Consider the following 25239-nt stretch of genomic DNA (forward strand, 5'->3'; position numbering starts at 1 on the left):
CGATGCCGCTCGATACTGGCTCGATATAAATTTCAGAAAACAAAAAGAACAAATGCCTCGTCCGAATATCAATATTCCACCTCGCTCCCCGCTCGCGCTTTGCGGAAGAACGCAGTCTCGCTGTATTATCGCGCGCATCGCTCGCGACTCGCGAGAGATCGATGCACGCGTGTCCCATGTGCGTGGCTTTGCCAGCCGAGGGTGACACGCCGGCGGAAGGAGAAGGACAGAAGAGGGTGCACGACAGGGACAGGGGCAGGGGAGGGGGAGGGAGAGAGAGAGCGAGAGCGAGAGCGAGAGAGACAGGGACAGACGGTGAATAAATTATTAGGCGCGCGACTAGTGAATGAAAAGCGGCGTAGAACTGGCTGTCGCTCTACCGGCGATATGGCGGAGAGAGAGAGAGATCTAGGAAAAGCCCGCTCGACGTGTATCTCGCGATCGAATTCAGTTTATTATACAAGAGCGAACGCCGGCGGAGTGAGGGTCAGCGACCAGCCAGCCGGCCGGCCGGCTGCGCGGCCAGCTAGCCAACGGCGGTTTATACACCCCGGGGCCGAGAAACGCGGTGAAAAACACGGGAATACGGTATTGACATCGTTCTTGAGAACGAGCAATAGGGTGTATAATATATTATATAACGGGGGAGGGAGGGGGAGAGAGAGAGAGAGAGAGAGGCGCACAATGGGCCACGGAGAAATTGCCTCGTAATTTCGACGCGCGAGACGAGTCGTCGGGGGAGCCGCTTGGACGCGCGAACTCGAGTGCGGAGGATCTGGCGGAATTAACGAGTTTCACTCCTAGAGGGTGCTGCTTAATTAGAACGAGCTGCTCGTTATCGCTGTTAGAGCGCCGATATGATGACCATCGATTAATTGTCCCATCGACGATTCGCACAATCTCTCGTGTTCTCTCTTTCCGTCTCCGAATTTGTCACACAAGTCGGTGAGAATAGCGTGACGAGGAGAATGCGGCTGATAAATTAGTACAGTTGAAGAAAAACTGTCGAATATGTCGCGTCAATGAAGAAATCGCATTAACACGTTCGTTCCCGGTGAACGCGTGAGAGAGATTAATTGACGATTAAGTCGAGCTGCCCGGGATACGGCAAGTAAGAGTGTAACTCCGGACATGCGTCTCGTTTCATCGCGCTCGTCGTTGGCTGTGCAATCGATTTTTCAAGCGCGCTTAATTATACCTCGCCTGTGATTTAATAAGAGACACACACAGCTTCGTCACCGATAACTGTCACGCAACTGTATATTATGTTAATATCACGTCGCACGTTCGGACTGACGGCGTCGGAAAACGGAACGTAACAGTTTCGACTCGGCGATCCGAGAATCGAGAAAAACATTCGCGGTCGTAACTTTGCAACATCGACGGACGCGATTCTTCCTCTTCTCCTTCGCGTAACTCGCGATTATTACGACACCTCGAGCCGGTCGCGTAATATAGCGTGACGTTTTCGCTCGGCTCTTATCTGCCGGGCCGCGCCACGAGAGAGAGAGAGAGAGAGAGAGAGAGAGAGAGAGAGGCAGACAGAGAGAGAGAGAGAGAAAGACACGACGACTGAAAATTACGAAACGATGATCGAAAGCACGAACGGAGCAGCAGGTTGCCCGGGTCGGGTGAACGGTGGAACGTGTAGACTTTGGTTGCTTCGATCACGACGGAAGAATACGGAACGGAAAACGTAATTCCGCCGAGATGCCGCGGGCGATGGCGCACACGTGTAACTCATTTGTATCTCGTTGCGTCGTACGCGCGGCGCAACGACGCGCCGATTAATAATCGACTCTAGTGTGTGGCGCGCGTGCACGTATGAGAGAGAGAGAGAGAGAGAGAGAGAGAGAGGGAGAGGTTCTACTTAACCACGTCGGAGAGAACGGAGTTTGAAACGCGCTAATAACCGACGACGATTCTCGCGACGATGAGAACGGGGGCGGCGGCGGCGGTGGTCCAGCGCGCCACGCTGGACGATAAGGAGTCCCTTATCGTCGGACGGGTGATTGCGCGTTCATGAGCGAGCGAGTCGTCGATATCGAATTTAAAGGATTATCGCGCGAGATGTCGGACCGGCTCGAGACTCAACGAAATACGAGAGCGAGAAAGATTATGCGCGCGCGGGGGAGAGAGAGAGAGAGAGAGAGAGAGAGAGAGAGAGAGAGAGAGAGAGAGAGAGAGAGGAGCGCCGAGGGGAGGCACGAAAATCCGATCATCGCGCATCGTGTCTGTTACAAGAGCGCGGTAATTAACGGATATCGCGCGCGCGCGCGCGCTCGTGTACCGCGCGTAATTGGCGCGCTAATTACGCGCTTGTGCGAAGCTGAGTTAATGTCTCGCTCGCTAAGTAACTCGCCGGTTAAATTCGTCGAATTTCTCGCCTTGGATGGAGCGCGCGACCGCCGCCGGCGCGGCGGTTGCATCTCGCGAGGAGAGCTCGAGTGCGACGCATCATCGTGTACAATAGAAGCTTCGACGAAGCCTTCGGCATTTCGACGAATCCTCAACATTTGCATCAATCGCTCGGGACTCGCTACAGGTCTTTCTAAGCGTCCGCAGCTCGTCCGTGTCTGGATGCATTCGTGCATCATGATCGCCGATTATCCGGCTACTTTGTCGCGTTGGCGGCTCGACCAGCTTCTCATGCTGCGTCCAGACGCGATGGAGACGACTAGAAGAGCTGATGATTTTCGGTATGTAGGTCAATGTTGAGGTTTTATTGGAGCTCGCCGCTGCTCGGCGATTATCGCTACGCGACATTGCGTAAGTGACGCACACATGTTATCCGCCGTATCTTCCCTTTTGTCCCGGGACAAAGAATCGGACAAAAAATCTCGACTGAATTCTTAGGATAATAAGTTGTAACGTCACCTAATCTATCCAACCGCGAGTCTCTCTCTCTCTCTCTCTCTCTCTCTCTCTCTCTCTCTCTCTCTCTCTCTCTCTCTCATATTCTTTCTATCTTATCTTCATAATTGACGGCTCACGTGTGCGAGAGAGAGAGAGAGAGACTGGATCTTCGCTCGACTACTACCAAGTATGCTAGCTCGTTAGGATGTCGCTTTGTCGGTTCGTTTATGCGTGCAAACTTGCGCAAATTCCGCACCGATGCGCGGTGCGCTAGATAACGCGAATCGATCGGAACGAGCATCGATGATTTATGGCGAGATACACCCGGAGAATAAAATACAATTCCGCGTAACAAGAGTGAAAAAGAGAAAAAAAATTTGCAGCAAAACACCAACACCGTGCGTCTCGCGCGCGGTGAGACACAGTGTTCTTCGGCGCGCGAACGGTCGTTACATAACGAAAACTTAAACGAATGAAACTTGAATCGAATGAAAACGACGATTTTCCTCGTGGAGGAAACACCACGGCAGATTTACGCACTTGACACACGAGACACGAAAGCAGCTGCGTAACGTTGATCGTTCCGTGTCAATGATTTATCGTAGCATCTCGAGTCTATCGAAGCGTTAAAAGTAACGAAATAAACTTAGGTGAAAAAAAGAAAAAACGAGAAAGAAGAAAGGAAAATGGAAAGAGAAAGAAAGAAAACACTCCTCCCTCGCGTTATGTTTTCACTCGGCGACGAAAGCGCCGCGCGTTCCGAATCACCGAACGTTGCTTTAAGGATCTGATTAAGTCTCGTCTCGCACGGCTGAGAGATATAATTTATCACGGAGGCGTGATCCTCGGATTACACGGTGGATACCGACGAGGAGACGCGCGCGCGCGCTTTTCTCTCTCGCGTTCCACGAAGGGAGGGAGCCTTTAATCGGAGCGAGAGAACGCTCCCCGGTCCCCATTATTTTCTCGGTCAACCTAACAAAGTCGATATAACGACGAGAGAAAAAGAAGAATTAGCGACCTAACAATTGCCGGATCGCAATCCTGAGCGCAACGCTGAGCGACCGACCGACAACAAACTCGCCGTACCATGCGCGTCGGTGGCTCTTTTTATTTAACGCGCTGCTTTTTACGCGTCGTCGTTCACGCACTGCGATTGTCCGCATAAATCAGACGCAGCAACGAGAAAAGGTGCAGAAAAGAAAGCCGCGCGCGCGATTCTTTTAATTAAACTTCAAGCATATGCCTGTCTCGCGTGGATGCAAATTTAAAAGGCGATAAGGCGGCAAGCAAGTTGGCGCAATCAAGTTTTTCTTTGGCGGAAATCCGATAGCCGGGACTGGCAGATTTCAGCGAACGTTCAAGCAATCGCTACTTTCTGTCTGTGTAAGGATGTGTGTGCGTGTGTGTATATGGGTGTATCGGCGCACGTGTGTGGGTAGGCGATAACTACTACCATTTTCGGATTCTGTTTAGATTTAACTTCCCGAAGAAATGCATTCTCGCGGACCTCGCCGAAGTGCGGTCGCCTTCTGCCTCTTTTTCGTTTTTTCTTTTTTTTTTTTTTTTCTTTGCGACTCGGAGAATCCACTCCGTGGATTTTCATATTTCGCATTCCGTTTCGTCACGCCAATAACCGATGCTGAGGTCGAATTACGCAATTCTCTTTCTCTCTCTCTCTCTCTCTCTCTCTCTCTTTCTCATTGCATATTTGAACTGCTGTAAATTAGATAAAGGAAGCACTAGTGCCCCGTCGTCAACGTAAACAATGTAACGCTGCGCAAACGCGCTCGATCACAGTCAGGCGGCTGTTCTTACCAGCGGTGAATCTTATAACATTCAAACCATCAGTCGCGGTTATCGATGACGGCCTAAACAATCGTCTTCTCCCGACGATTGTTCCGATCCACGGGGAACCCGATTAACCGCGGTCGCGCGCCCCGCGAGAGCCGCACGCTATGCAACTCACACTTTCGCATGATCGAAAGTAAAATCGGCGAGCATAAAACGCGTTCCTCCGCGGGGGAAGTAGAGGGGGGAGGGGGAATACTCTCTCGTGTACTTTCGTCAGTCGCGGGCATTTCGATCGCGGGGAACGCGTTCTGATCGGGACGGATGGGACCGAATTCGGTAACTCTTAAGCCCTGAATAAGAGACAGATACAGGTGTATCGAGTTAAGAGCGTAAATGATAAAAATTAGAAGCGCGACAGATTCGTTTCCCGCCGCGTTATCTCGTTACCCGCCATTACTATATTCAACGTCGTCGGATCATCATGACGCGAAGCGGCCGAAAGAAACGTCCGATTTTTCGGTAGGGAGTTTTTGCAAATACCGTCTCTCAGACACGGTAAACGTCGATCGCGAATGCTATTGGTCGCGTACATCGCGACGTTATTTCTCAGCGAATAACTCAGCGTTCACGATTTACGTGTTCATCCGTATATCCGAGAGACCGAGAGAGTTGCAAAAACTCCCTAATAACGACCGTAACGTTCGTCTGATCGCGTTTGGTCGCGACGATAGAGACGCGCTCCGGAAACGGTACGTGCAAGTATGAAATCGACCGCGCGGGTGCTCGCGGAGGAAGAAATCGGCGATCGTTAACACCGCGCCGCAGAGAGACGGAGAATGAGAGGCGGAGCGAACGCAAAAGACCGCCGGTCGGCTTCCTCGGCCGCGAGAGAGCTAGACTTTAAAGCTGGTCCGGTTCTCCGGCGAGGGTCGTGGCGCGCGTCGTTAAAGAGAACCTCGAGACGACGAGCGTCGGACAGGCGCGCGCTCGAGATACCAACCTGGACGGGGTCCAAGAAGACGCACACGCATACCTAACGAACATCGATAGTGGGGAGAGAAGTCTCGATGGAGATTCACCGTGACCGAAAGACTGTTTCTCTCCCTACCTCCCTCTCCACTATCTCAACCGCATGCGTTCCTCTCTATCTCTCTGTCTCTCTCTCTCTCTCGCTCGCTCTCTCCTTCACTCCCTTGCTCACTCTTGTTCTTTCCTTCTTTCTCGCTCGCTCTCGCTCTCTCTCGCTCTCTCACTCTCTCTCTCTCTCTCTCTCTCTCTCTCACTCTTACTCTCTCCGCCTGTGTCTCCGTCTTTCTCTCGCCGCCACTACTGCGTTTGGTAAAACTCACCGGATCTCGCAGCCGGGCGGCAGCCTGCTGGATCATCAACGGGGCATGTCGACGACGTCGGGTCGGCCGGCCGAGTCCCTGCCGAGGCAGCGCGTATCGATCGATCTCCTCGTGCGCGAGAGCGTCAACGGGAGCGAGGCCGAGCGAGCGGGCGATCCTCGGGATCGGCGTCGCGACGCAACACGCCGCGTCGCGTCGCACCGCACCACACCGCGCCGCGCCGCGCTGCGCCGCGCCAAATCGCGATCGCGATCGCGATCGCGCTCGAGGACACGCCGCGTGAGCGCGCACGCGCACCGTCGATGAAGGACGACGACGGCGGCGGCGGCGACAGCGCCGGCGGTGGCGGCGGCGACGAAGAGTCGCTGCTGTTAGCGAGCGTGCGAGCGCCGGGTCGCCGGCGATGGGAGTACCGTCGTCGTCGTTCGTCGTGTCTCTCTCTCTCTCTCTCTCTCTGTCTCCTCTCTTTCTCTCTTTCTCTCTCTCCCTCTCTCGCTCGCTCGCTCGCTCGCTCTCTTGCTGCTCTCAGCCGTTCTCCAGAACGCTACTGGCGAACGACGTCAATGGTCCCGCGCGCGCTCGCGCGATCGATATCTCCCTAAGCACCGATACGACGACGGCGGCAAGCACCCCCGCGGCCGCTCGTTCGCGGCGGTCGCGTACCGAGAGACACCGGGAGAGAGAGATGGAAAACGAGATCGCGGGACCGCGCGACTCCGCCGATCAAAACAAAACTTTCCGGACTGCTGCTGCTGTTGCTCGTGCTCCTCCTCCTCCTTCTCCTCTTCTTCTTCCTCCTCCTTCTTCTTCACCTCCTCCTCCTCCTCTTTCTTTCCTCGTCGCCGGATATGCGGGGATTGTCGCGAGAGAGACTCGGTGCGCTCGGGAACACTGATTCGCGTCGTCGGTGCTAAATATCACGTTGAGTCAACAACGAAGGAACGAACGAGCGAGCGAATGAATCAACTAACGAACCAACAGGCACCACGGCTCCTCTCTTTCTCTTCCTCTCTGTCTCTCTTTCTCTGTCTCCCACGTTGTTATTGTCTCTCTATCGGCGATTTTTCTCTTTGGCACACTCTCTCCGTCGGACTCGACTCCACTTCTTCTTCGTCCACTCTCGCTGCTTCTGTTCCCTCTCTTCTCTCCCGTCTCTCTCGCTCTCGGCTCGCTAAGCAGCAGCAACGAGACACTCTCGATGTGGTCCCGCACACGCGAGACGCTCAGCGCTTTCTTGCGGTTCGTCGGCGACGAGCCGTTTACGCGCCGTCGCTTGGCCGACGTTCCTCACGTCACGGCTCGCATCGATAAACGGAGGAAAACCTATCGGCGACGAACGCGAATTTACTCGGAGTCGAAAGCAGCAATCCCGTCGTCTCTCTTAGCGATTCCGTTTCGTCTTTCGTTCTCTTTCTTTCTTTCTCTCTCTCTCTCTCTCGCTCTGTCTTTCTCTCTCTTTCTCTCTTCGCCTCCTTCACCTTCGCCGTGAATCACTCGCGAAAGGGTGTACGATTATTTATAGGGGCGTATAGGTTAATAACGTGTCGCGGCGTGTCGTGAATTATTCTTAGGTCGTCGTGCGTGCGTGCGTGCGTGCGTGCGTGCGTGCGTGCGTACATGCGTGCGTGCGTGCATGCGTGCACGAGTACGCCCGCTCTGTCCGTCCGTCGCGCGCGCGGTTAGATAGGTTAGCTTTTATCCACGACGTGGTCGCGGGGACTAGATGCGTTGACTAGATGCACGGCGAGGGAGCGTCTTTCTTAAAATATACTTTTCACGCGTGACGACGACGACGACAACGACAACGACGGCAATGACGACGATGACGACGACAACGACGACCAGCGAAGCGAAGACAGCGGCGACGTAAGTTCCGACGGCGTAACACGCACGGACGGCACTGCTTCTCCTCTACGCTGCCAGAGAATATTCAAATTTAGACACGCGTCGTCTCTTCACGACGGCGAGTGCTGCCCTGGCGCACACACAGCGACGACGACGACGACGGCGACGGCGACGGTAACGGTGGTGGCGGCGGTGGCGGCGGCAGCGACGGCGACGGCGACGGCGGCGGCAGCGGCGGTAGCCGCTCGCGGTGAGCTTGCCGTGAGGACGGTTAAAAAACCGGGGCGGTCGCGCGCGCTTCGACCAGTTCGCCCCGAGTTCGCGGTCGAGCCTGAAATAAAGATTTGAGGAAGTCGCGTTGAGAACCGAGCGAGAGAGTGTGCGTACATACGTGCGTGCGAGCGGGCGAGCGAGCGGCTGGAGGAGAAGCGCGCGCGGGAGTAAGAAGGAGCGATAGGGACAGAGTGAGAAAGAGAGAGGGAAAGAGAGAGAGAAGCGACGTGAGCGAACGAGCGAGAAGGGGAAACGAGTCCCCGCGGCTGGCAGTCGTGTACCAGTCGGTCCACCTCGCCTCTGAAGCTCGCCTCGACGACTCGAGATACGTCGCTGCGTCGTGCTCGCTCATTGGTCTATAACAGTGCCGACGTCAACGACCGCCGGCCAATCGCATCGCGCGGCGCGCGCGCGCCATCTCGCGCCGTTCGTCACTGGCTCATCGCTGGCTTGGCGTGTAGCCGCGTCCTTGTCGCGCTCACAGCGCGCCGTCGCGTGTCCTCGCAGCTGGTCGGCGTAGCGCGGCGCGTGCGCAATGCGTCGCCTCGCATTGGCAGACGGACGGAACCGAGCGGCGGCGCGCCGCTGAGCTCTCCGCGCGTGAGAGACGGTCCGAAGTTTTGATGAGCGCGCGCGCTGCCAAAAATTCGTCGCTACGTAAGAGTTCGTTTTTCGTCCTTTCTGCCGGCGCGTCGACGAATTATACGGTGAGATCTTTTGCAGTCTGATCGGCGGTCGACCTCGTCGCTCGCTCTCCAACATAATCTTACACACGATATGCGCGCGAAGGTGCGACGAATGAATAAACGTTCGTAAGAACGAGATGCATGTGTGCACGTTGGAGGTAGAATAATGCCTAAAGCGCAGATTTCTCAGTCACTAATCGTGCTCGAGCGCGCGCGAGGATGTTGGTTGCGTCAGCAACGACGACGGTATATCAGATCTTCGACTTTTGTCTTCATGCTTAACTTTCCGCACACATTCTCTCTCTCTCTCTCTCTCACACACACACACACACACACACACATACACACACACACACCCATACTCACTCGGGCTGTTAAACTGTCTGGCATGGTTCAAAGTCAAAAGGCGCTCAAACATGTAGATACGACGACGGGTCCGAAAAAGTATCGAGACCGGAACTGGGAAAGGCGTATTATCGACGCCCTCCGGTAGTCCGGTGCTCAGCACAGAATCACGTCGATGGACTTTAAACAACAATCCGAGATTTCGCACAATCGTTTTCGACTGTGGTTGTGTTACAATATTCATTGCCAGCACTGAAAATCTATAATATACGTACTGGCAGTGAATTTTGGAACACAGCCTGTAATTCGCAAGTTTGCGACGGCGCACGTATCGCACGATCGTTCACCCGTAAAGCGCGAACGATACTCGGTAAGCAGCCGACGCGCTTGACGCCGCGCGCTGTATGCAAACCGCGTCCTTAGTAGACGTCTTCATTCGTCAACGTTCTAAACGCGCGAAAGTGAGGCATTATCAATGACGATTAGCGCCACGTCCGCGCGGCGCAAACAGCGGTCGTCCCGCTTCCGTGCGACCTGCCGTCTAAGAATTCAGTTCTCACACGACGTGGGGATTTACGTGGCTCCGAGGCGAAAGGAAAAAACGCGCGCGTTCCACGGTCGAGGCGAGAAGAAGAGACTTGGCGTATCGCGAGAAAAAGCTGATTATGAAGCAAAGTTGACGGCGAGATTACCAATCGCCCATGCTGCCGCCGTTCTGCGGTGGTAAGAGAGAAAGAGAGAGAGAGAGAGAGAGAGAGAGAGAGAGAGAGAGAGAGAGAGAGAGAGAGAGCACGTATGTGTGATAATGCGCGATAGAGAGACAGAGAGACGAATAAATAGTGCGAGAGAGAGAGAGAGAGAGAGAGAGAGAGAGAGGGAGGGATGGATGGCAAATGTACTTCAACGCATGCATTGGCGTCAGTGCGCGATTTGGCCGGCGAGAGAGGCCGCGTGTTTACGCAGAGAAGTAACATCTTTACACTTTATTAATATTTCGCCCGCCAGAAATAACGGCGGTATGGTTCAAGAATCGACCTACGTTTTATACGGACTTGCCGCATTATAAAGTGTGTGCGCGCCCGAGAGTCGACGAAAATAACAATTGTGTTATAGACCGGCCGCGCGCGAACGCAGCAAACTAAACTCATATACACACACACACACACACACGGCAGCCGCGGCATGCATATGGACGGTTCTATTTAAGGCGTTATGCCATATCCATACGCTCGATCTTTGCGTAACTTTTAGGAAAGCGCTCTTTCCTCTCTTTCTTTCCTTCTGCTTCCTCCGCCAGCGTCCCCGACGGATACGCGACGAATCGATCGCGACGTGAGATTATGGCCGCGCGCATCTGTGTGTGACTCGCGCTGCGAACAATTCGATATCTCAGTCTTTGCGAATGGCTAATATCGAGAGAGGTTAGTTTGGGTCAAAAAATTAATGTGAAATATTATCGTTATGTACACACAGAGTCGCGGTGGCAGAGAGGCCACGATGTTTGCTCCAATCAATCGCAGAGCGCATCTAGCGCTCGCTAAAAAGACCTATCTTCTAAGAATCGTTAAAAGGCAAATTTTTCTATCGGATAACACGGTTATATTACGAAATTCACTGAAAAACAAAATGTCGTAACCTTTCTGCCACTGATTACATTATGTCGTCATCGCGACGCGCGGGATAAATGGGATATTAATATTTACGAGCTTGAGAAACGCACGTTTCTTGAATCTTCTTGAAAAATATAACCCCCGGTTCGATATCTTGGAGAGAGAGAGAGAGAGAGAGAGAGAGAGAGAGAGAGAGAGAGAGAGAGAGAGAGAGAGAGAGAGAGAGAGGGAGAGAGAGAGAGAGAGGATAAAAGGTAAAACGACGAGATTCTTGATCGGTCTGATGACAAGAGGAGGCGAGGGGCGTGCGCGGTGCGATCTAAAATCGCCCGTTGACAGAATTTTCGAAGCTGCGATTGACATCCAAAACCAATGTCCTCCCGATTTCCACCGGATGCATTCGAAATTGACGTCGATTTGCTAAGACGATATCGAGTATTGCGGTTACACGTCAGTCGAGAGTCGCCGACACTCGCAGTCCATCTGTCGACCGATAGTACACGCTGGGTTAAATGTTGAATCTGTCGCGACAAATATATAAATTCTCGAAATATCCTCTCATACATCCGACCGTCTGTGTGGTCAGATTTCTCGCGGACACGAGAGTCGTTAGCATTTCCGAATCGCTCGGACAGCCGAAGAATCGTGACTTCCTTCGATCCGTTTCTGCTTTCATTGAGACAGACAGCGCGGGGCAAAAGCGCGCGCGCGCGCGAGAGAGAGAGAGAGAGAGAGAGAGAGAGAGAGAGAGAGAGAGAGGGAGGGAGCTTCCTCTGCAACTCTGCGACTGATATTACGATAAATCTCGACGGATGGGACTGATATTATGACAGATATTACGATAGATGCCTGAGATTATGCGCGTCCACACCTTTAACCGCGCGTTTGCACAACACCTCAATCACCTCCCTCCCCCGCGATGTATTTCCGAACACATTCGACGTCCACAATAAGAAAGCCAGCCTCTCTCTGTCGAGTACTCGGAAGTAGGGATGTTCGAAAATATTTTCGAACGTCGGCGTTTAAAATATCGATTAATGAAAAAAATTGACATGACATGGATTATTTTTCAAAAAAAGAAAAAATCTTTTTACCGATATTCTCAGTATTACTAAAAATCCTCTTAAAGGATCTTATACACTGAACGCGACTAGCGACGAGTGCTATGAGCGATGTCTAATGAGAGTTCTGCTTTGAGAAGAAAGAGCTTTTATTTCTTCTTTAAAACAGAACTCTCCTTGGATATAGCTTATTGTTCGTGGCTAATCGCGTCAGTGCGCGAGATCTTCAACTCGGGATCTCATTTGATGAGAGAACTAATTTTGGGAAGATAAGCGCTCTCATTCGGTAGCGTTCCGAAACTTATCAATCAAAACCGAACAACCCTATTGTCCATGACTGTACAATAGATGTAGTAAACTTTAAACCTTAAGAAATTAACCAATCCCAATCTACTTTTACAAAAATTATCGACTGTAGTTGGCCAATTTCTTAAGACTTAAAGCTCGCTACGCCTATTGTAGATCCGGAATTAACGTTCGTGAATTTCGTTTACCGTATCTGAAAGACGATATTACAAAAATCCTCTATTAAAAGAAAAATAAAAATAAAAATTGGTACCGAATTGGTTGAGAAAACAAAATCATCGATTAATTGAGCAAAGACAAGATCATCTGGAAACATGGATTAATTGAAAACAAACTATCGGTTCTTTCGATTAATCGATGAAAATCAGCCAACCTTACTCGGCAGCGAGTGCTCTCATTGGACACCGGCTGCGCCACGAGATGCATCGGAAAAAACGACGTTCAGACCACGTTCGCTCGGTTGGCGAACGCTTCGAGCCGCGTCATGGCGGCGGAAAAGCGCGCGACTTTCGCGACCAAGAGGCCTTACGAGAAGAAGCGGAGGATGAAGTCGTGTATTCGCGTCGGACATTCGTCGCGACGTGCAAAAGTCGCGCTCGCGACCGGGTCTCCGCGGTTGCCTTCGCTTGCTGTCGATATTTAACGAATTATCGCCGGTACAGGGTAAATATAAATCTACTCCAGGTCGGATCGTCATGTATTATGCATGAGCTGCAATGTAGCTGTCCCCCTACAGAGGTCGGATAACCTAACCCGGTGGAGGAGAAGCGAGTGTTCAATATGTCCTGGCCTATCGATCTCCGGCCGAGCGAGCGCGAGAAGACACGAGGAACGGAAGACGGATAAGTAATTAATAAGGCCTAAAATCGGCCCGGATCGTCGACGATGATTATTCGCGCCACGTAGAGCACACGTAGACACGCGAGGGCGACGCCGCGGTGTGATCGCGCATGCCGGCCGACGCGAGGTTGGTGCAGATAGGTTAATCAAGCGAGCGAATCGCGATTGTCGCGGTTGCTGTAAACCCGAGAGAGACAGAAGCAGACCTCCTCTGCATGCGTTTTTCGAGCACGGTCGAGTAAGAGGTGCATGAGAAATTCTCTCTCTCTCTCTCTCTCTCTCTCTCTCTCTCTCTCTCTCTCTCATGCCGATCTGGTACAACATACTCAGATCGATCCAGCGGCAAACTTTTAGCGGCAAACGTGTTGCGTAACTAAATTATTAGAATTCTCTAATCGTGGAGATCGGTAATTTCTTATCTTTTCCCGATATCTGGCGCGAGCCTAAAATTATTTGCTCAAAGTTACAGTACGAAAGAAATGTCGAAGAGCTAACAAGGGAGATGGTCCACATCTTCTCCCCCCTCTCATCATCAATCCCATTTATCGCAAGCTTCGTTTCAAGTTACATCGATGGGCCAAAATATCGAGGGGCGAACCGCGAGAATCGCAAGGAATCAATACGTGCTCGCGAATAATCACGCGTCTTCCCCAGCATCCGATCGTACTCGACTCGGCGAGCGATTGGTCGGCAACACGATGAAACGTGCCGATACTTTTCTGATGCAAAAATTCCGGCTACAATCTAAGAAAAATTCATTGCGCAATGGCGGATAGTCCCAAGGCTGTATCGCGCGACGCCACGCATATTGCTTCTTTCGTTCGCGCGCGCACACACACACACACACACACACACACACACACACACACACACGTGTGTGTGTGTGTGTATTTGCGAGAGAGTGACGCGGGGAGAGAATATTGAAAAATAATGTGAAGCCGGCGGCGCTCGAACGAACAGGGATATTTAATTAAGCGGCATAAGTTATGCATGGCCTCCGTGCGAGATAGAGCGGAGCAATGCGCGCGCGCGCGCGCCGCCATTTGATGAGATCGAATCGCGTGCGCTCTCCGCGCGGTTAAACCGCAGTGACACGTCCGCGCGGAAAATATACCTATCCATTCAGCTGGATATGACAAATTAAAAGGGAAGTGCGAGAATAATGGATCGCGAGCGAGCGAGAACTCGGTTATGAGGCGCATTCGAGAGGAACCGCGTGAGAAAAATATATCGGGCCGCGCCCGATATACCGTTCGCTCCGCTCGATCGATCATTCTTTCGTAGCGGATTTTACAACGAGCGACTATTATTTTAGCGGGACATCACTATTTTGATACGACCGCTGCTCGTCGGGACGTTGTTCGCGCGCTCAGTAGAGAGAGAGAGAGAGAGAGAGAGAGAGAGAGGAGAGAAAAGATAGAGCGTTGGCCGGCTAGCCGGTTACCTCGCCGTCATCTCTCGCATCGTCTATCTATTAATCCTCCTCGGTGTTCCCACCCAAAAATCTCGGCAAACCTAAAATTATACTCTGCGATCGAAATCGATTAGCTGCGCTGCCATATGCATGCATGTATCGGCGCGCGCGTCTGTGGACGACCTGCGCGCGGGTAATTTTGGTGCCGCGTCAATAAAAGCATTTGCGCTGGAAAATTTCACGAGACTTCGTTTCGTGAAATTTCGCGCGACCTCCTCGCCGCCGCTGCCTCCGCCGTCGTCGTCGTCACTGCGAATTCGTAATCAACGTGTCGCGAAAATTCGGCTCGGCTCTCAGGTGATATCGCTGATGTTCTCACTCGCGCGCTCATTTTCTCTCGCTCTCGCTCACGCCGAGGAAGAAACGTCTACTTGACTAATCACTCGACTAATAACTTGACTAATTACACCGCGAAGTGCTTATACAGTCAGAAGACCGTATAGTAGTTTTTCGCTCGATCTGTACGTCGTTCTGCTGCTATTTTTGCTGAACGTCAAAACATATCGCGTCAAAACGGTATCGCGAAGTAACGTTATACGAAGTGCTCTTGTAGTAAAATTAACAATCTTGTTCTTGCTCGATGTATGTGTGATTTCGGAGTTGAGCGACGCGATAACGTAGATAGCCCATGATCGTCGGTGCGAAATTACAAAAATGGAGCGCTAACACCCCGTGCGATACCGGTGAGGTTACGTAAGCTCTATTTTTTGCACACCTATTGTATGAAATATATCCCATCCGTCAGAATTATATGATGTCTCGTCTTCAGGGAGGAGGACAGAAATGGTCGTTTTATCATCCGTAATCTCGTTAATTGCTATCTTGGCTCTCAGAAAGCGCGGATCCATTGTAAATAAGCGGTCTCGATACATGTTTCATACAAGCGCTTCCTCACGATTCTGGTGCATTTCGTTCGCCCGTCGCGCGGATAATTTGCCCTAATAACTGCTCTTCGTAATTTCTCTCTCCCCCCCTTCTCTCTCTCTCTCTCTCTCTCTCCCTCTCTTTCTCTTCCTCTCTCTTTCTTCCTCGACCGCTCTTATTCTCCCGTTTGTAACTCGAGCCTTTTCTCGGTCAAACAGCCGACAGTGCTAAATGACCGCGTAGAAAAAAGCCGAGAGATAGCGGCCGCACAAGGGAGAAATGCTGTGAGGGGTGCGCAGAGAGAGAGAGAGAGAGAGAGAGAGAGAGAGAGAGAGAGAGTGCAGGTCGGAAAGGGGAGAATCGGAAGAGAAAGCAAACGAAGGGTGAAAAAGAGAAAGCGAGGAAACGGGTAAGAGACGGCCGAGCGCCGATACCTTAGCACTGTAAAAGGGATGCCGGGGGCCCTCGTGATCTCCTTTTGCTCGACGGTGCGAAGGAAAAACAATGAACGTAACAAATACCTTCCGACCGGTAGGATCGATAACAATATCGGGGCGATATGGTATAGTCGCATCCCTCTCGCTATTCCCACTCCTCCCTTCAGCAGCCCCCGCTATCTGACGTCCCTTCTCTCTCTCTCTCCCTCTCCCTCTATCTATCATTCTCGCGCGCGCACGTGTATACAAGCACTCTTTCTCTCTCTCTCTCTCTCTCTCTCTCTCTCTCTTGCTCTCTTTCTCCCACCCTCTCTCTCTCTCTCTTTCTCTTGCTCTCTTTCTCTCTCTCTCCTTCCCTCTCTGTGTCTCTCGGTCTCTCGTTCTCCATCTCTCGCGCTCTCCCACCATCGAACTCGCACGGCAGAGGCAACCGACGGCAGCAATGATATTAAATTCTTCAGGAAAATCTAGGAAAGTCCATCTTCATTATCGGATGAACTGCGCTTAACCGTGTGACCTGGTCGATCGGGCGGCGAATCGAAAATAGCAGCGCATCGAAAATGATGGGGAGCGAGACAGTTTCGCGAAACGAAAATAGACGTCGGACAACCGGTTCTTGAAACCCGAAGCTGCAAAGCTGAAGTTATCCTTCACGTGCGATCGTCATTTCGCGCGCACGGCGATCGATCCCCGACGTATCCTGCCGGTAGTACCTGTGGCATTATCAATTAACGCTTATATTTCAACGGGATAATTTGTCGCCGGACGATATGACGAGCCGCCGTGTTGTACGAGCGGAGACGACACGCGCGCAGGTGAATTTCCGATACCTTGGTCTCTCTCGAATAATTTTCACCTCGCCGAATTGCAATAATTAATACGTCCTCTCCGAAAATAATAGAATTTGAAGAATTTCACGCTCGAGACTCGATGTTTGGCCTCAACTAAATAAAAGGAGTTCTCGCGATCTCGTTATCCGAGATGGATTCCGACGCGAATTAAACGCGCGATAAGTATAGAATCGTCTGTCATACAAGCCCCGAGAGATCCTGAAGTTCGAGCTGGATCTTCAAAATAATCCCCGTCGCCCGTCTCGACAAGGAAACCGAGTCGATTTGTCGTGGTTTGCGTCATGAGCGATCTCTAGCTGTAACATGCTATTCCAGTCGAATATCATCCGAACGCGACGCCAAACGGTCAATCGCGCGAAATGCGTCCGAATTGAAACTGGAAACCGTCAGTAATAACCATCGGTCGTGCGCACAATCGGCGGTGAAAAGAAGAAAAGATCACTTTTCTCATTCCGGTACTTCGAAACAGATGCGAATCGCGTGCGATCGTCCGACACACATGAAAAAGGAAAAGAAAATATCGCAAGTCCTTCGCAAGAAAGAAACGACATAGCGAAATAATTGCAGTCGGAGATCGTCGCTGCTTATCTTAAATCAAGAAAAATGTAGTCGAAATTTGTGCGATCGAAGATCTTTCATCTCGCGTTCGGACGCGATAAAAACCTGAGGACATTACGTTTTACTATACATACGACATGGCGCGGCGAGGAGGAGGAGGGGGGGGGGAGATCGGAAAGAAATATCCCGAGACTGCCGCTAATTCGGACGGCGATTTATCGCGAACGTATCGCGACTTTCCGATATTTGAAGCTATCTCAGGTCGCCTCACCTCGCGCACATCCTTCACAGGGAAACAGATCCATCGGTCGGGTAACTCGATGAAACGTAATTTTTAAGCAGCAGTCGCGCGCACCGTCGCGCGACTGATCGTGAGATATTTCCACGAAGATATTTCGAGAAGGGGGATTATAAGCCGAGCGGGCGAGTAAACGCACACGAATCAGGATAATTGCTTAAATCCGGGAGCGGATGTGGCGCGCGATACGCGCGAAATGTCACAATGATTATGTCGCGCTGTACATTCGAGGTGACAAACTGACGAGATCCGGAGAACACGCTCGTCGATGTACGGACAAACACGCCGAGGCCAAACGAAATTCTCGTCGCTCGAAAAACTCGGCTGCTAAACGCGGACGAGCGCGAAGGAAAGCTGCCGTGTGAAAGTTGCACGCGATACAAGACGACATTATCATCGTCCACCGTGGAGTTCGCCGTACACGTAGGAAAAATGCATTGTTGCGTGAACCAAAATTTTGTTGTAACAACAAAATAATTTGGTTAAAATATGCCCAACAAAACTGTTTAGTTCGTGTAAACAAATATCTTGTTTGATTACGGTTAGTTCGTATAACGTAATACTTTTGCTGTAGCAACCAAAAAGCTTTAACTATATGAATTTTGTTAAAAATACTATAATTCTTTCTTAATATGTGAAATCTAAATTTTAGTGCACAGAAAGACAAAACAGTATCCATCCCGCATTATTTGAGTTTATGTAAAATAATATTTCGTTATTATGTAATTTTTATGAATGAAATTACTGAAATGCTTAATTTTTATATATGAAGCTTAAGAACAAACTCATTTCCAGGTCCAGCAGAACAAAGCAGAAAAATATATTTAGTTGGGACAACTAAATATTTTGTTATATAAAACAAGATATTTGGTTGCTATTCAAAAATGCCTCAACTAAACAGTTTTGTTAGAGATACTAAATTTTTTTTTCTAGTGTAGCGACATCTTTTTTTATAGCCCTCGTTAAGCATACGTGCACCGTTAGAGACGTCTCAGTCACAGCTTTCTCCTTACGATTAGCCCTTTTTACTAGCGAAACCGGACTTTTATAGAGCAGTTCGCTCGAAGCAGTTAGACAATTCCTACGTCAGATGTGACTCGATTTCTGTCCAATTTCTCGCGCGACACATCCCGTAACCCCGGTAACCCTTCTTCGTTCTTTCTAATCGATTTCTTCGCAACGTATGCATACCGCGCGATGAACCTTCAATGAATGTTCCGCGAGAACTCGAGATCGCCGGAATCACCGCTCGACCGCGATTTCCGCCCGTTTGCTCTCTCTCTCTCTCTCTCTCTCTCTTCGTTGACTCGTCATTCGTCAAATCGGGGATTCCCCGGCGACAAAGTCGGCCATTAATCGATCGAAATCCCGCTTCACCGCTGATGATGAAGTCGAGCAAACCGCGACTACGCACAATCGGTTACTTTGATCCGATCGCTAATTAATCCCATCGGTCGTATTCACAAATACATACACATGACGAAGGATTTTAACTCGTCGATTAGCTGAAGATATATTTTTAATCGACTAATGGCCCTGACACTGGCGTGTTGTCGCCGCGGATTCCGCGAGTCATCGCGCAAGCGTCTTTAGCGTTATCCGTGTCCAAAGAATGAACGTTCAAACGGGTTAAAGGCCGGGGAAGGAAAAGCAGCACCCTCGCCCCCCCCCCTCTCTCTCTCTCTCTCTCTCTCTCTCTCTCTCTCTCTCATTCGCTCGTCGCCTCTTCGCGTCCTTATAGACGCGGTGTCTGTCACGAGGCTCTCCTCCTTCCGCAGGAAGGCAAAGAAACTTCGACTTCCCGCGAGAGGCAGTGGAGCCTACCGAAGGTTTGTGTCGAACGAAAATACCAGGTGGCGACCATACCTCGCGGCCCCCGGTCCGAGCAACGCCGCTTACTAACGACTCTATCTCTCCCGCTCCCGCTGACCCCCCTCCACCTTCACCCCCGCGCCCGCGACACTCGGGCGAGTCAAGACGGGCGTCTGTTGCCACACCGGATATCCGTTCACCCTGCCTGCCGCCGTCTCGACATCCAAGAGACATCTTGCTCCTCACGGCGGGCGAGGCTGAGAGAGAGAGAGAGAGAGAGAGAGAGAGAGGGAGGGCAGGAGACGAGCGAGGGAGAGAAACTCACCGAGGGTAACGGAGGGAGTTTTGACGAGACGATATATTGTGGGCGGAATGTTCACATATTGGCCGGTAACGCGAGAACGTTTCGCGTCCAGAAGCCGCGTCTGCCTACGTTTAACCCTTCGGTCGCATTTAGCGCGGCGATATGCAATAGCGGGTCGACATCGAGCGGGCGAATCGCCGGTAAAATGTCACCTCGTCGCCTCCGGCGCGCCGACGACAATGCGGACGACGGATGTTATTGGGTGTTATCGCGCAGCCCGCACCCGTAACGCCAGCGAGCTGACGCAATCAGCGAAGGGGATGGTTTTTTTCATATGACAAATAAATATGAGAGCTCGCCCGAGGCTTCACTTTCAGGAGGGATTTTCCCCGCCGCGGCGCGAATTGCGCGCGATCGCCGCCATTAGCGTTTTGCGTTATAAATCTGTTCGGGAGAATCGCGCGTACGCGAGACAGCGGTGACATTTTTGCCGAGAGCGTCGTATCTTGTTAATGATGACAAAATTACCGTTACTTGTATCCGTCGGATATTATTAATATTGGCACTCAAGTTAGAACCTCATGCCGATATTACAGCGATCAACTAATAATGCATTCAGCTGCGTCATGTAACTGGTAATTGCTATGCAGCAATCTTTTTCTCTCCTCGCCGCGGCACAGCGTGGTACAGAGTGTCCCGTACTTTCGCGATTTCGTCCGACGAGGGTACGCTGGTAAGCTGGTAAAACCGCGTAACAGCTACATATCCCGGACCGAACAGAAAGCCGAAGTGCTGACCTTCCGCTCACGCGAAAAAGAAGACTCCCCCGAAGAGGGGGGCGAGGAAACTTGCTCGAGAAATAGCGAGGAAAGCGACTCGGGGAAAGATCGCCCGACGACGGCGAATGTCCTTTTCGGGCGAGCTAAATTCGCGAGGGGATGAGGCCATGGAGTTGCAAGCGGAGGCGGTTCTCCCGGCGATGTTGCTCATTTCGTGCGTTACGCGAAAGAACAATGTGGCTGTTTCTACTTGGCGCTGCTCGAGCGCTTTTAATGATACTTCAATGTGAAAGGTATGACAGTCGTATGAAGTCGTATCGCGAACCAGCCGGGGAACGGGAAAAATCGAGAGACAGAACGAGGTGACGGCTATGAATGCGCGACATTATATCTATGCAGGGTGTACAAGCAGAGCGCCGCCGCCGCCGGCCGCCGCCCGCCCGCCGGCAGCGTCCAGCGTAAACGTTCGCGCGAATCGATACTGAATTCGACTTGACGATCGTGGCTGTCCCATTGGATCGGCGATTCAATGAGAGATTTCTATAGACTTCTATATTGTACACACACTAGGAAAAAAAGATTTAGTATCTGTAGTAAAACTGTTTAGTTGAAGCATTTTTAATGGCAACTAAATATCTTGTTTTATATAACAAAATATATTTAGTTGTCTCAATTGAACTCTGTTCTCTGAACCAAGTGATTTTGTTCTTAGACTTTATTATATATAAAAATTAAGCATTTCAGTAATTTCATCCATAAGAATTACATAATAATGAAATATTATTTTACATAAACTAAAATAATACCCAATGGATACTCACTCTTTTGTCTTTCTGTGCACTAAAATTTAGATTTCGTATATTAAGAAAGAATTATAGTATTTTTAACAAAATTCATTTAGTTAAAGCTTTTTGGTTGCTACAATAAAAGTATCACGTTATACGAACAAACCGTAATCGAACAAGATATTTGTTTGCAGGAACTAAAACAGTTTTGTTGGACATATTTTAATCAAATTACTTTGTTGTTACAACAAAATTTTGGTTCACGCAACAATACATTTTTTCTAGTGCAGAGACTTCTATATTATACATTAGACCGATAACTGGTCTCTTTAACACGTCCCCGAAAAGTATGTATTAAAATTTCGCGCATGCGCATGCGCAAGCTCCCGAAAGGAATGCAACTGCACCGCATTTTTACTCCAGAAAATGTTAATATTTATCCAATATCTAATATTTTCTCTTGCGATGTCCCATTCAATGACTTATACTCAATGTTCGCACAAATATTAAATAATTTAAATAAATATTAATATTTTCCGGAGTAAAAATGTCTGTACGGCAAAAAAATGTAGTTACATGCCTTTCAGGACTTTGCAATGCGCATGTGCGCACGATTTTATATTTTACATAAGAGTCGCTTTTATATATGAAAACCAATGGAAGTTCTCAATGTAGCTTCTATATAGAAGTCTGTGGACGAGACGGGCTTTCAGTCTCGCGGGCGAACTTTCGGCCTTTCAACGGTGATTTTAGGTGCATTCTCGCGCGGGAATTTAATTTGTCGATTTGTGGTTACCGGGTGCGTCTGCGAAGGTCCGTCAGATCGCCGGCAATGACGCGAAGATGAGCCAGGCTTTTTGCAGAATCGGGCGATTGTTCGAGGAAGAAAGCCGCGTGGCGAAAAACGCGGATTGAACGTTTCCATCGGTGAGAGAAAATGCAAGCAACTTTCGCAGGTCTGCGATATTCACCGTAAGCCGCCCGAGCTCTCTCTCTCTCTCTCTCTCTCTCTCGCGCGCGCGCGTGTGCGGTTCTCCGTTCCTGCGTTTCTCGTTCTGTTTCCACGATCGACCTTCGAATAATTAACATTTAAATCGCACGCAGCGGCGGAGCTGCATCGCGTTTCGCGACCGTCGCGAAATGAACAAAAACGCGATACACGTGTCTCGGCGCATAATCGGCGCCATAGCAAAAATCATTGTGCGAGAGAGATGGATACACACTTAATTCAAAAATCCGCGCGACACGCGCGATAAAAGGACAACATGATGCAACACCCGCTTCTGTCATTATGTGCGCTTCTCATCCGCGTGGTTGTTTGACATTTCAATAGGGGGATTATACGAGAGTCCCATTGAGAGCTGGCGCAGCGCACGCTAAACATTGCGCGGCCGTTAAAACGCGCCGACTCACGTGCTCACCTGACGCTAACAACGTTAACAAGGGAACTAATCAGGCAGGTATCAAATAGACGAAAGAAGAACGCTCAGGAGCGCCGCGGATAATTGATTGGGCGATAAATTTCGCACAATAATTCGCAATAACGCGGAGGAGAAGAGCGCTCCCGCGCCGCGTGTCTGAAACGCGCTGCATGTATTATTGTATTGTATTCGAGCGACGAGCAAAGAAACGTCAGCGAGATAAGACTGCTAATGGCGGAGTAATGACTTGTCACGGCTTGTTGTCTTTCAGTAATTCAATGTTCGGTTGCGCGCGATATACAGTGTCGCGAGATCCGCGTCACACAGCCGAATGTGTGTGTATGTGTGTGTGTGTGTATATGTGTGTGTGTGCGTGCGAGTGCGATGTGTGTATACCACAGAAACACATGGTGCGATTACATTGTGTAATCTAGAAATGTTGTTCGCGCTACAATTTACTCGTTAATTACACTCGCAGCGGAATCGCTCTTGGAAAAATACACACACACACACAAGGATCGCGTTATCCGCCGATCCGCCGGCCGATCAAAGATATATGCATATGCAACATTCAGAGGCAACTTCTCACGCGCAAAATGGGGCGGGAGGCGGGAGGGGGTGAGTTGCGAAAAACACGAGGAAGCGTCGTGTTTTCGCCAACCGCGATCGCGAAAATTATTAATCGCCACGAAGAGTCGCGTAAACGGCCGACAGTCATCCGGGACGAGGCGCAGGAGGGTGGAGCGGATAGAGGGGGAGGGAGAGGAGAGGAGGAGAAGAGAAGAGCTTTCGAGAACCGCGAGTCTCCCACTTTGTCGTGAGCCAAAGCACAACCGAGCCCGCGCACATCCAAGAGGCCCGTCGGCTCGGGATCTTTCGGAACGTCTCGCGAAGTCGTTTCGCAAGCGCCTACGAATTCCCCGGAGCGCCAACGCGAAGTTCTCTCGTCAGGGTCTCGCGGTGCGAAAGCACGCTTCGGCCGTTCGGCCGCGTCGCGGCGCGTCGCGACGCGACGCACCGCGCACTTGGCACGACGTCAAAGGAAAAAGAGCGAGAAACGCGAGCGGACTTTCGGCATGAGGTCAGCCCAGCACGAGGCTACCCCCCCTCTCTCTCCCCCTCCCCCCCCGCTCGTCGCTGTGATTTACGAGAGATACTCGGCGGCTATCGCCGAGACAAAAGATCCCGCGCGCTGAAGGGCACGTCGCCGACCGGAGAGTGGCGCGAAGCTGCAGCGAGGATATTGGATGCGGAAACGAAAAAACCAGACGAGACGTTGATTATTGAATAACCCGAGCGAGTGCTATCGATCGCGGAGCGCGAGAGCGAGAGCGAGAGAGAGAGAGAGAGAGAGAGAGAGAGATCTATGCGGCCGAGCGAGCCGCAAATAGTCGCGCTCTCGTGAGCTTGGCTTTTCGAGTCATCACTCTTCATTTTGCCCTCGGGCTTCAAAAACTGCGATCCCCCCTCCTCCCCTATCACCTCTCTGTCTGTCTCGGTCTCTCTCTCTCTCTCTCTCTCTCTCTCTCTCGCTCGCTCGCTCGTCCCTCCGCCATCATACACATCCCGTGCATTTAGCAAAGCGCGCGCGCCGCTGTCGTTGCTATTTGTCGCCGCGCGACGTCAATAAAACGCGTCAAATTCAATTAAGTGATATCAGCATCTTGGAACTTGATCCGCGCTCTCTCTCTCTCTCTCTCTGTTCTCTCCTGGCCCGGCTCTCCGAACGCGCCGCTCACCGTTGTTCATTTGCATAGTCGTCGGGTTATGCAGAATTTCGATGAAAATGTCGCCGTTGACGCGCCGGATATGTTTCCGCGAGCAGATTCGCGCGGAAAAAAGGGGGGACGGGGGGAGGAGAAAATAAACTACGGCGGCAGAGCCGTGAGATCGGGAAACGTCATGAATCGTTAAACAGTCCGCCAGGACACCACGGACGCGGGAGAAACGTACTTTTAGGGGCTTATCAATGATGGAGTTGTTAATCTTCACGCGAACAATGAAAGCCACACAGCTCGGCGGTCTCTCTTTCTTCTCTACGTAGACGACCGTCGAGTCGTCTCTCTGTGTGTCGCCCTGTAGATCAGTCATCTGTATTCCATCGTATAGTGAAGTATGGTATATTGCACTCTCTGGATATTGCATATAAGAGATTATCAACGCGGGAATCAAGATGCGCAAACGGGAAGTCGTACGTAAATGAAAGCTACTGTGATCTCCTTGAGGAGAAAGAAAGGAGGGAAATTGGAAAAATGATTTCCACGAAATTTCACTGATTCCCGTTCCTCCGACTAGGCGAACTAGATAAACTCTCGAGGATAGAGGAGGATTTCCGTGAAACGTCGCGCGGCAAAAATTACACAAACGATCGTAAGGGGGAAGGAGAGCATCGTTACTCGCACGTTCCGCGAATTCATTTATAAAAGTCAAGCTTTCGCTTCTGTGACGCGACTCGGGAAATGAGAACATTACGGTAAATCCTGCTGGAGTTGACCGAGCGTCACAAAGACGAGCTCCGTGAAAAGCGACTAATTAGCGACATTCAATCGTTCGCTTGTCCGCTCTCTCTCTCTCTCTCTCTTTCTTTCTCTCTGTCTCTCGCCCTTCCGATTTTCCACCGGACGACGGCTGCCTCGCGCTTGTGTCGATTGCAAAGCTCCACATGCTCCGCGATAAACAGTCTCGCTATTA

The 25239-nt window shown here is 50.9% G+C and overlaps 1 protein-coding gene across 5 annotated transcripts in view; it reads right to left on the reverse strand.

Annotated features, from left to right (window-relative positions):
• Mef2 (myocyte enhancer factor 2) overlaps positions 1–25239 on the reverse strand; it is an 88845-nt gene that overhangs the window by 19378 nt on the left and 44228 nt on the right. For 3 of the 5 annotated variants that reach the window (XM_019840128.2, XM_025308038.1, XM_011156804.3), the window contains exon 1: positions 6000–6203. The exons of the other annotated variants lie outside the window; for them this stretch is intronic. The gene's annotated coding sequence lies outside the window, so the exon portion shown is untranslated. Of the gene's footprint in view, positions 1–5999; positions 6204–25239 lie in introns of those variants that run through there. 5 annotated transcript variants of the gene reach the window in all.

Source organism: Harpegnathos saltator, unplaced genomic scaffold, assembly GCF_003227715.2.
Source record: "Harpegnathos saltator strain DR-91 unplaced genomic scaffold, Hsal_v8.6 scaffold135, whole genome shotgun sequence".
Taxonomy (NCBI): Eukaryota; Metazoa; Arthropoda; class Insecta; order Hymenoptera; family Formicidae; genus Harpegnathos; species Harpegnathos saltator.